The sequence below is a fragment of the Nannobrachium achirus genome (assembly GCF_963921795.1).
Source record: "Nannobrachium achirus genome assembly, contig: SCAFFOLD_293, whole genome shotgun sequence".
NCBI classification, from domain to species: Eukaryota; Metazoa; Chordata; class Actinopteri; order Myctophiformes; family Myctophidae; genus Nannobrachium; species Nannobrachium achirus.
The window spans coordinates 27,557-37,847 of NW_027664607.1; positions in this window are offsets into that span (position 1 = coordinate 27,557).

Sequence of the window (10,291 nt, forward strand, 5' to 3'; positions counted from 1 at the left end):
GACCAATGTTCTCTCAGCAGCGGGAGATAGCTTCACTTTCTTCCTGATCGTGGCGGTGGCAGTGACACAACTGTGCCATCCATCCATCCATCCATCTTCAACCGCTTATCCGGAGTCGGGTCACAGGGGCAGCAGCTCCAGCAGAGAGCTCCTAACTTCACTTTCCTCAGCATCATTAGCATCTTCCTCCTGGGGGGTCCCGAGGCGTTCCCAGGCCAGTGTGGAGATGGAATCACCCTATCTGGCCCTTGGTCTTCCCCGGGGTCTCTTCCCATCGGGACATGCAGTTTAGACTTAAAAATAATTGCTGCGCAGTTGCTTATTTGATTGACACAACTTTCTACATGGCCAAGGGACATTGTTCCAGACCCGTTCGCTCAGGTCCAGTGAGTCCGGCCTCCTCGTGGTCCAAGCCCAAGCTCCGAACCTGGGGTTACAGGCCCTTCTCTGTAGCTGCCCCCACCCTCTGGAACAAACTCCCTAAACGTATCAGAGACGCCCCCTCCATCCCCACCTTTAAAACCGCCCTGAAAACCTACCTATTTACCATCGCCTTTCCCAGCTGACCATGTACCTACTCTTGTTTTTATTGTTTTATCATTCCTAGCTCCCATTTGTATTTATTTATCCTATTTTTCTTTTCCTAATAAAGTTGTTGTTTTTACCTACCACATACACACACACACACACACACACACACACACACACACCTTTGAGTACTCAGAAAAGCGCTATATAAATTCCAGCTATTATTATGTGAAGTGGCAAAAGGCCACTCATTGATATTGGACTTCATCATTATTCTTCCGCCACTTTTTCTCTAGCGGCTAGACCGTGCAGTCGCTTTTTACGAAACTCGGCAGTATGGCAGAGGACTATGCCAAATGGCTAAAACGCGAAGCTCGCAAAAATCGGCCAAAGGGTGGCACTGTAGGAAGCCTTTGAAAAATGCCAACTTTGAACAGGTAAAGCTCATGCTCCGTTTCAGGTACAGCCATGAAACCTGTATACACTTATGCGTCTCCTCATGCCGAACAACTTTTACACTCTGACTTTTGACCTCTGACCTTTACTTCTCCCACCATTTTGAATTATATGAAAAACAGTCAAAATCTATCTCCTCCTGGGATTTTCGCGCCACGTGCGCGAAACCTTTTTTACATGTACTTTGGACCAATATCTAAAGATCTGTCAGATCGGATTTTTTTTAAATTGAAACATGCTTTTTTAATAATTCAATGAATATTGCAGTTTTATGCAAATTATTCTTCTGCTTCTAAAACAAACATTTAAAGTAATATTTTCTCACTGTGCAGAGCTGTGCATAGTTCACATGGTAAGGCCTTTGTCTATCATTCCAGAGGTCCCCTGTTCAAGCCTTACCTCATGCATTTAAAATGCATTTCACAAAATGTTGCCGTGAAAACCCTGGTATTGCAACCAAACATGGCAACCCAACCAAACATGGCAACCTTGACACACACACACACACACACACACACACACACACACACACACACACACACCTTTGAGTACTCAGAAAAGCGCTATATAAATTCCAGCTATTATTATGTGAAGTGGCAAAAGGCCACTCATTGATATTGGACTTCATCATTATTCTTCCGCCACTTTTTCTCTAGCGGCTAGACCGTGCAGTCGCTTTTTACGAAACTCGGCAGTATGGCAGAGGACTATGCCAAATGGCTAAAACGCGAAGCTCGCAAAAATCGGCCAAAGGGTGGCACTGTAGGAAGCCTTTGAAAAATGCCAACTTTGAACAGGTAAAGCTCATGCTCCGTTTCAGGTACAGCCATGAAACCTGTATACACTTATGCGTCTCCTCATGCCGAACAACTTTTACACTCTGACTTTTGACCTCTGACCTTTACTTCTCCCACCATTTTGAATTATATGAAAAACAGTCAAAATCTATCTCCTCCTGGGATTTTCGCGCCACGTGCGCGAAACCTTTTTTACATGTACTTTGGACCAATATCTAAAGATCTGTCAGATCGGATTTTTTTTAAATTGAAACATGCTTTTTTAATAATTCAATGAATATTGCAGTTTTATGCAAATTATTCTTCTGCTTCTAAAACAAACATTTAAAGTAATATTTTCTCACTGTGCAGAGCTGTGCATAGTTCACATGGTAAGGCCTTTGTCTATCATTCCAGAGGTCCCCTGTTCAAGCCTTACCTCATGCATTTAAAATGCATTTCACAAAATGTTGCCGTGAAAACCCTGGTATTGCAACCAAACATGGCAACCCAACCAAACATGGCAACCTTGTTAAGCAAGAGTATAAATAGTGGTTGAGTTGATGCCACTCCGCCCCCTCTCAGATTGTTTGGAAGCCGCATGGTGCTGCTGATTGCTGCCTTCACTGCAACATTATGTGCCTATCTACTCAGCGGTGAGTTAACAGTGCTATCGTTTGTTGTCAATGGCTTGGTTGGTTAGTTTTGCTAAAGTTTGTTTAAAGGTGATACACCATGAAATTTCACTTTTCCTATTTTAAAACCTTTTTTTGGGGTCCCACTAGCACCTTCTATCCTCACAAAGTCCCATTTCTGACCGTTGTGTCTTTCTCTGGTTTTGAGAAGGCAAAGGTTAAAAGTATCCCACGGGTTCTTAAAACAGGCTGTCCAGATTTGCTGCCGATTGTGACGTCATCATCGGCCGTTATTGAATTTATTTTTTTTTTTTTTTCAAAAAAAGATTTTTTTTTTTAAAGATTTTTTTTTTTTCCAAAAAATGTTTTTTTTTTTCAAAAAGATTTGGGGGTGGCGCAGTTCAAGCCAAAGGTGGTACTGCAGCTGAAATGCTCTGAGAGCCATTCAAAAATGAGAGAGGCTCTCTATTCAGGAGTGGTAATTTAGCCTCAAACCTTTTGAAAAACGTTTTTGGGACATAAACAATATGACATAAATACTTTTTAAACGCATGGTGTATCACCTTTAAATGTGTCTGCTAGTTGTTTGGTGATTTAGCAAAAAGGCTAACGTTAACATGGGATTTTTTTGTGCTAAAATGCAAGCGGACCAAACAAATGCAGAGCCACAAGCTCAAACCGCTTGATTATTTTATTAGACAAAATGGAGAACAGTACAAGTATAGTCAATACAATAGTAATGTAGTACAAGTAAGTGCCCTGCCTAAATGGAACATCCCAAATAAGACCTTTTTACTGTATAATATATATTTACATTGGACACCCAACTGTATTTAATTCATGGGCTTGAATTTCGATTATTCACTTCTGAAGTATTCAAGTTTTTAAGTAATGACGTTTTTGTTTCAGAGCTGGCTGGAGAAGGCAACGCCCACCCCTTGGCCAAGTGATGGAAGGGCAGCACCTGCCAATTTACCTGTTCAATCAGCCTAATCTAAGTGTAGTGATGCGCGGAAGCGGGGATTGAACCAGGGACTCCCACTCGCCAGTCCAACGCGCAACTAGTCGTGCTAATAGGGCTGAGCCCGATTAGCAGGGCTGTTGTCGCTGGTTCATGGCTGGTACTAACTGTGGAGGCTACAATCACCCCCCTGATCTTTGGAGCGCACCCTCGCGCTTCACACTTCACGCCGCGGACCGCCGCACACAACGTGGACCTGTCCCTCACGCGAGGATATCACGCTCCTCATCCTGCCGACAACGCCAGATTGTAGTGATGCGCGGAAGCGGGGATTGAACCCGGGACTCCCACTCGCCAGTCCAACGCGCAACCAGTCATGCTAATAGGGCTGAGCCCGATTAGCAGGGCTGTTGTCGCTGGTTCATGGCTGGTACCAACTGTGGAGGCTACATAAGCACACCTGCAGAGAGCAGGGCTGGGCAGAAGTGCCTTCTCTGCTCCACTCACCACTTTCCACTGACTCCTCCATGCTGACAGGGGCTGACGGTAAGAGAATTATACACTCCAAAAGTCCTATTAAATGCCATATAGTTAAATGAAATCCTAATGTTGCGTATCTGTCATTTCAGGCAATATAGGAGAACATGCAACAGTGATGGGTGGAACGAGCATACTTAAGGACTGCAAGGACTAACCCTGTGTTGAATAGACTGTTTGACTGTTTTTGACTTTGACCTGAGTTACTTAGCTTTATTGTTTAAAGGAGTAGTTCACCCCCAAAATGACTTTTTTTTCTATTGATTATTCATGTCATGGAGACATGAGTTAAATAATTATTTTTTGTATTGAAACATTCTAGACAAAAAAATGGATTATAGTACACTCCCATTGATTCCGGACGGGGACCCAAATGCATGTGGTTCCCCATCCGGAGCCAATGGGGGTACATTTATTGAAAGCAAATTGTTTTAGGAATGCGACAAAACCATGGCCTGAGTAAAGAGTCATTTTGGGGTGAACTACTACTACTTAATTCCTCATTTGATTATCTACTTCATTCGTACTTACTACTTACCTTACGGAGGGGAGCTCCGCTGCTGCTTGTCCTCCTTTTTCTAAATAAATGTGCCAGTGTGGCTACACCGTTCAATTGTTTCTGAGTGTTGGTTTGGTCTCAGCCCCCACAATATATATTAAGTACATTACATGGAACTTCTTTTGTTTCTAAACATGACTGCATCAGCCAATGGTTAGTGCCTATGCTGAGTGAAAGAATACAATCACATAAAAATGTCAAATACTCAGGTTACATTTACTCAGATTACTTTTAGTAGCCTCCAAAATATGGAAAATCGATAAAATACTGTGGCAACGGCTATTGAATCATTGTTTAATCGAAGGCACTCAGCCTACATGGAACCTTTTTTTTTTCTTTTTTAACAAACATGACTGACACCAAATGTGTGGCTGTCTAGCGGTTAGAGCATATGCCTTTTATGCAGAAGGTTGGTGGATCAAATCCCGCCTGGGGTTGATATAAGCATAAAACCATGACATTTGTTAGACTTGTACAGTTTGGGTCCTTATGGAGCCTTCCCAAAAATGCCCCTCCTTGATGCATATTTTTATATCCGCCATTACTAAAGGTATTTTGCATCATCATAACTCCTGAACCAAGCATTATAATACAAACTATGTGATGTCTACACCTACTCTATGTTGTCATGCCCAAGGATTACAATGATATCATGTACCAGCTCAGTGGCCTAGTGGTTTGAGTGTCTGCCCTGAGACTGGGAGATCAGGGTTCAAACCCCAGTCGGATTATACCAAAGACTCTAAAAAATGGGACCCAGTGCCTCCCTGCTTGGCACTCAGCATCAAGGGTTGGATTGGGGGTAAGTCCCTGCGACATGCTAGCGTTATGTCAAGGGGGTGTACTTGTACATCAAGCTGCATCACGCTACAGAAACAGGAGATGGGCTCCTGCCCTATGAGCCTCATGGCTCTGCCGAGTCATATGGGCCTCATACTGGCTCGGCAAGGCTTACTATGTACAGCACCATAAACTGTCCAGGTGAATAGTATCACTATTCAGTATATGAGATTTTGCACACACATTCCCACTAGGCCAAGGAACAGATGCCACCCTTCTCACATTGGCCTGTTATAGCGCCACCAGCGGGTCAATTTTTGCAAAACACATTTTTGGAACAAAATGCCTCAAATCCCGCATGCAGCGTCCGATTGCTGTGAAAGGCCCAAGAACATGTGGTACCCTTTTCACTTTGGCCTATTATAGAGTCACCACTAGGCAAAAAACAAACAAACACCTGACCTGCCGGAGACCTGTTCGGAAGAACACTGCTTCTAGTTGCCAGACCCATGAAATGGGTAGGCCTACATAAGCAAATGTCGGTCTGTTCCTTTTCTATATAAAGGGTATATATGATGATGACATAATGATGACATGCCTACAAAAGGCATGATGTCATAAATGATGATGACAGACAGGGGGTCTGGCACAACCAGGTTGACCTGGTCTAGTTTTTCTTTGATTTCTTCTTTGCTTTCCCTTGATGCTTTTTTGCTTTCCTGCTTTTTCTTTTTTTTCCTCTCTGTGATGGACTAATGGTTGCATGTGGACCAGTTAGGCAAGAAGCCTCATTAACCTATGTTTACATTTAATATCAGTATCAATATGAACAGTATCACTGGAGGGGAACCTCATCAAGTTATGTCAGCAGTGAGCACCTGTTTACATTTAACCAGTGGTGAAAAAATGAAGAGAAATGGCATGTGTTTATGGAAGCAACGGCATACTGTGAAACACGTGTTTCGAACATAACCCCTGTTTGTGAAGTCCTGAAAGAAGCATATTTTGAGTTAAAAGCCCCGGTTTTGGGAAACACTTTATTTCATGTTTTAGGGGAACGCCCCCTTGAATAAAACAACGCTTATTGCGTTTTCACCTTGAAAACTGTTTCCGTGTGCTGGTTTGGGTTCAAACTTCACAATACTTACCGTTTAAAAACTTTATTTGAAGACATTTACTACTTGAATTATTTGAAAACATTGTTTTTAGGACTTGAGTGATTTAAAAGAGATGCTTACGTTGTTGAAAATGGCAAGGTTGTTAACCTTCTGTTTTGAAGGTTTACAACCTGATGACCAACTCTTCAACAAAGAAGACAACAAATGAAAAAGTTGGAAAATAAAGATATTGAGAGTTAAGACCTTTAGGAGTTAACTTTATCGCTGCTTGCAGCTATATTTATTATTATTATTATTACATAATTCACCAGGAACGTTACCATTCGCTCTGGAGACTGGCAGGTTTAACGCCAAACCAGAGGAAAGAAGATATTTTATGTTTTGGTTGTTGAAGCCCTATAAATATGATGACATAAGAGAGATATTCGTTAGTAAGATGTCTTCTTTTCATGGTGATTTCCTTGAGTTTGATGATTGTGAAAAAAACCTGAGGTATGTTTTTGTTAAAGGAGCTTTAGTTGTGGCATATTTTAGACAGACAGGGACATGTACTGTAGTCAGCAGTTATACAAAACAAACATAAGAATACAGCAGGTATGCACAGGCAAATATGCTCTGCACAAAATGTTCAATATCCCAAAGACTTTTTCCTCTCTGTGATGGACTGATGGTTGCATGTGGACCAGTTAGGCAAGAAGCCTCTTTAACCTATGTTTACATTTAATATCAGTATCAATATGAACAGTATCACTGGAGGGGAACCTCATCAAGTTATGTCAGCACCTGTTTACATTTAACCAGTGGTGAAAAAAATGAAGAGAAATGGCATGTGTTTATGGAAGCAACGGCATACTGTGAAACACGTGTTTCGAACATAACCCCTGTTTGTCAAACAGCTTTGGCAAAAGTTCACCTCTATGGTGAATGTTTTATCATTTACAGCTCCTTGATGTCCCTTGACCACGTGAGCTATCAAGGATGATGGGATTTGTAAATAAATACATACTGATACCTCTCCTTTGACCCATGAGAAGCTCCGTGGACAGTTAATGTGGACGTTGATCCAAAGGTTTTAATGGCTCAGTCTGGTGCCAAGATCGACGTTAAACTGCTTCTTATTCAAACATGCTCTTCTTACTCATGAAGAGAACCTTGGAGAATGCAGGCATTGATCACTGTAGCTCTCACACGCTAAATGAGGGCTCCACCATTTCAGCTATTTTCCCTTGCATTCTAGCTCCTATGTACATAGTTGGGGTAAAGTGAAGAAATGCTTACATTTGCTCCCCTCTGGGCGAGCTAAAAGATATATCGGTAGAATTTTACACATTTCCCATTAATTTGGGCAGTGCAAATATGATTGTGTCTCACTCTACCCCAGCTCAGGGGTAAACTGAGACAGACCAGAGAAATCAAGGGGGTTAAGTGAACCCGGTGGGGGTAAACTGATCCACTTACTTTTTTCACTTTAAAACTAGGCTACCATAAAACTCAAATACACGCGGGACGACTCGGAGGGGTCTGTAACCGACAGTCTACGCAGAGTTCACTCCAGCGCCCGAAACGTTCAGGCTAGCATTTGGACGGATCCATTTTCTGTGGCACGTGAGGATTCATAGGGGGTAAGGTGAGATGAATTTGTCATTTTCTCCGCTCTAGGCGAGCTAAACGATATATCAGTAAGAAATTACACATCTCCCATTAATGTGGGATGTTTCCTAAGAATGGAAATGATCAGATGTCAGTTCACTAAGCAATTGTCTCACTTTACCCCACAGCCACATTTTGGGAGAAAGGACATCTCTTATCAATTCAGGGTAATCTTCAGCTAGCATCTATCACATACTTAATAAACTTGACCTTTCACTCTGTACTTAGTCTGCTCTTTTTCCCCTCTAAGCTCTTTGCCGAAAATAGCTTTGTGTACCTTGTAGATCGTCTATTTTTGGCTATGGTTCTCAGAATATGGACGCTAGGGTTCAAGTGGTTAATATAAAACAGGAGAAAAAAAGGTTTCTATCACACAAAGATTTGGAGGACCCTCTGTAGTAACTCTGAGGACCCCCTAGGGGTCCCTGACCCCCTGTTGAAGACCCCTGGTGTAGACGTCTTGTAAATTAAGAATATGCAAATGTTTAACAATAATTTAACTCTTTAGAGCGTAAAATGAAACCAAATGGACCCCTACGGGTCCATTTGGTTTCATTTACACTGTCAAGAGTTAAAGATCTATGAAGGTCCATTTGGTTACCAACTCTCCATCATTTAGTTGGGGACCACCTGGAACCCCCTCCAGGACCACTGGTGGTCCCCGGACCACTGGTTGAGAACCACTGTTCTAGATGTATCAATATAGTGTTAAACATAACCAGTCAAACATACAATAGACACAGTGCTTTGGAATATGTTTTTATTGATTGACAGATGAATATGAGCATTATGGAAGCTCTTTAAAGTATATGGTACCAGTAGTGTGGTAGAAATACTCACATTGATTACCAGTGGTAGTGGTAGAAATACTCACATTGATTACCAGTAGTGCTGGTAGAAATACTAGTCCATATATTACTTGAGTAAAAGTAGTAACAGCACAATGTAGACATTTCTCAAAGTGTTTTAATAAACTGCAGGTCTACTGTACAGGATAAACGTTGGATTAGGAATATTGAAATGATAAAAACAAGCAGTAACAAAAGTAACTAAAGCTTTCGCCTAACTGCTGCAACAACTGAACATTTGTTCAAAGATAGTTGGACAACCACGTCAGAGGCTATACGACTACGTATTCTAAGGTTGGCAAGAAATATTATCTCTAATAGTAGCCATGTGTTGCATAGAAATGATCTCGCCCTCTCTCATAGAGAATATACTGTAGGTTGCTGCCTTCAGGAAGGAGATACAGTGTTCCAGAATACAATAAGGTCAGACTAAAAAGGTCCTTTGTCCATCAGTCGACTTTAAGGCTTAATCAGGAGTTTGGCCATAGGTAGGCTTGGCGGTGGACATTGCTCTTGTCTATATTATCCTTATGTATGTAAACCTGTCTTGTTTTTGTTCCCTTGTGTCAAATGTTTGTATATATGTTTCGCATACATGACTGCTGTGTGGCAAGACAAATTTCAATGTGAAATGACGATAAAGTACTGGATCATACCATATCATATCATAATTGCTATAGAGTAACAAGTATGGAAAAGTATTAGAGATGGGACGTTCGCAAACTAATCGAGTCTTTTGAACGGCTCTTTGAAATGAACGATGGGATCTGGTGTTCGCAGTTGCGAGACGTTCCTCTTTTTGAGGACGGGGAGTAAATTCTTTACTCAAGTATAAAAGAATCAACACTGCAATGTGGAAATACTCTGTCTGCCACAAGGAATTAAAATGTACTTGAGTAAAAGCACACAAGTATTGGTATCAAAATGTACTTAAAAGTACCAATAGTATGAAGTACTCATTATGCAGAATGCCCCATTTCACAGGGAAATAGCAGATCTACAAGCTCACAATGCGTCGCAATGCGAAACATTGTGAGCTTGTAGATCGGCTATTTTCAAATGGCTGAAATGTATCTATAGGGTTGAAGTGATTTGTAATTAGAAATCAAAATCTACAAAGTAACAACAGTAACTAAAACGAGTCAGTCTTTTGAACGGCTCTTTGACAGGAAAGCATCCCAGAGATCCAGCTCACTTCAAAGAGCCATAAATCCCATCTCTAAAAATGATAGGAATATTGAATATAAAAATTATAGGAATATTGAATATAAAAATTATAGGAATATAAAAAATATTGGAATATTGAATGTAAAAATTATAGGAATATTATTGAATATAAAAATGATAGGAATATTGTCCTGGTGCTCAAACAGGGCTGTACAGAGAGCAGTGAGGGGGCAGGTGCTCAAACAGGGCCGTGCAGAGAGCAGTGAGGGGGCAGGT